This window comes from Ananas comosus, linkage group 2 (assembly GCF_001540865.1).
Source record: "Ananas comosus cultivar F153 linkage group 2, ASM154086v1, whole genome shotgun sequence".
In the NCBI taxonomy this organism is placed as follows: Eukaryota; Viridiplantae; Streptophyta; class Magnoliopsida; order Poales; family Bromeliaceae; genus Ananas; species Ananas comosus.
The window spans coordinates 6596747-6599489 of record NC_033622.1 but is presented as its reverse complement, the minus strand read 5'-3'; positions in this window follow the sequence as shown (position 1 = coordinate 6599489).

Sequence of the window (2743 nt, the reverse complement as noted above, 5' to 3'; positions counted from 1 at the left end):
TAGATAGCGCCCTACCCCAGAGACCAGAGCTAGCAGTACCCCGTCGACATAGCTTAGGGGTTAAAGAAATGAAAAGAACACAATGTAACATGATGTATTAAAGATATAAATGTTGTAATAATTTAGATTGCATTTGTATGAAAAAGGAATGGTAGTTGAGGTGTAAAATGCATGAATATGAATGAATGTAATAATATAGGATGTGTTTATGTTGTTTGATACCTTCCATTATGCAATCTTGATTGAAATGTGTTCCTGGTTGGAACTTCACACATTGTATTGATTCCTATGCCTTGAACGTACAGGGGAGACTCTGTCTGCAGTACAGGAAAAATCCTGTCCGTTCGGCTATCTGTTGCGGCGCCGCGACCCGGCCAAATAGGCCGGCGGTCGCGGGGCGTGACATGGAGCCTGAGTTAGTAGGGAGCTCAGCCAGATCTATCCAGATCTGGCCGGTGCCGCTCCTCCGCTGCCGCGCTGCCATTGGTCCCTACTGGTTACGGTGGCCCAGTCCATGGCCGCCCCTGCCCTTATGCTCGGGTTCCAACTAGAACCTAAGTAAGAGAGGGGCACGGCTACCTCTTGTGACTTGGACCATCGCAGCTTCTCTGCTGCCTCCCTCCGGTCCCAGAGGACCGCCGCCGTTGGCCCTTGCCTCCCTCGGCCGCCGCCTTGCAGGGCTCGGCCCAACCTGCATTTGTGCTTGCCAAGCCTCACCCGCCGTCACTGCGTCGCTCCTGGTTGCCGGCCGAGGGGAGCCTGGGGCTCCTCTCCCCCTCCGATGTCGACTCCAGCCGGCACACGCGCCCACAGGTCGCTGGCAGCCGGCTAGAACCCCTTGGCTCCCAGCACTTTGAGTTAGGGCTCAAATGTGCGCCTTTCGCTTTTCATGGTGATCCAACACTCCCTATTCAATTCGAAAGTGAGCACAGCAATTCTCGTCACCCGTTGAACACCGTGTTCACCTCCGTTGTGGCTGGCGACCCGCCGTCGTTGTGTTTTAGCTTCCTTGCCTCCGGAGCCACTCAGTTGCTGAACTTGGTGAAACTCCGCCGCTTTCCTCGGCAGTCATGCGTGCTCCGAACAGCGAGCATGGTATCCAGCATGTCGAGACCTTCTGGACCGTGCCTTCGTTCCAATTCCGAAGTCACGGAATCAGCGGTATGGCCCTAAACACTGCTTTACTATTGTATTTATCGCCCGTTTGGTGTTCGACGGAATGCCGCAGCGACCTCTTTTGCATGGTTGCTGTCCTGGACAGCATGGAATCTTGCTGGAATAGTTTGAACTCGATGTTTGAGGTCCTAGAATCCCTCAATTGGGATTTCAAGGTGATTGGCACACGAATCGGTGTTTAGGTGCATTTTTCATATGCGTTTCAGTTCCGTTTTAGCAAAGTGGGTGGTCGCTGCTAGTTGCGGCAGTAGGGAAGCCTCGTTGGCTAGCTGGGATCTTACTAGTGTGAAGCATGGACCAGCAATAGACCTTATGTAACATACCGAACTTCTACAATTATGAAGTTCCGATGGGGATTAGCTTAAAAAGCTAATTAAATAAGTTCCAGCAAGGTTTGGAGAGCATTTGAGTGTTCTCGGCAAAAACTAAACGCGAAAACGGATCCGGAAAGTTGAAATTTGTCTAAGTTGCAGATTTTGTGTACAAAATGTGGAATTCGAGCTCTCGAGTTTTGAGGAATCAAACCTGAGTACCGGTACTAAAATTGTATTGGGTGCTAGTACTGAAAATTCAGTACCGTTACGCAGTAGAAAATAGAAAATCCAATGTTCGAGTTCTGAGGTACCGAGAACTGAGTACCGGTACTGGCTCCCCAAGTACCGTACGCCAACCTGAGTACTGGTACTCAGCCTGGCAGAGTGCGGTTTTTGAAGGGTAATATGGTAATTTCATTTGGGGCTTATAAAAAGGGGTCCCCAGTCCCTTCTCTGTAGAACACACACACACACACGTGCATGTAGAGAGAGAGGGGAAATCTCTCTCACTCTCTTCTTCATCCTCTCCAACTAGGAGATTTTGGTAAAGATCGAACTCGGGAAGCTTGGCGGAGCGGTGAATCGAGCTCTCGGGCGCTTGGTGGCTCAGAATGCTTCCGACTTGAGGTTTGTTTTGGATGATGAGATTATGGTTTTGTGTTTGATCCTTGAATTTAGGATTTTGGTAAACCCTAGGTAAATCTAGACCACGAATAGTGGGATTTTCCATGAGATTTGGGTTTCTTTCCTAATTTTGGGAAAACCATAGGTTGAAAGTGGGGTTTGCTAGTAGAGGGTTTAAAAATTATTTTAACCCTTTTGAACTCTAATTGAGGGTTAGAAAATCATGTGAGGCCACTTGATTTCAAAGGCAAAAATCATTTAGTGGTTCGAATTGGTAACGAATGGATCTCGTGTCTAGAGCAAGGAAGCTTGGAAGCAAGCTTGGAGATCCAAGAGATTGGCCTAATTGCAAGTGTCTACAAGCAATTAGGGAGCTTGTAAGGTTGGTTGTGCTTCACCGAAGTGACTGGGTCGCGTCCATGCCAAAGTGTGAAGTATGGTATTGTTTGTTGATGCATGCATATAATGGTAGATTAATTGGTTAAATGAGTAGGCATAGATTATATGCTACTTAGGATAAATTATCTACCATTGGATAAGAATATAGACATATGGAACATATAGGATAATATATATATATATATATATATATATATATATATATATATATATATATATATATAGAGTCA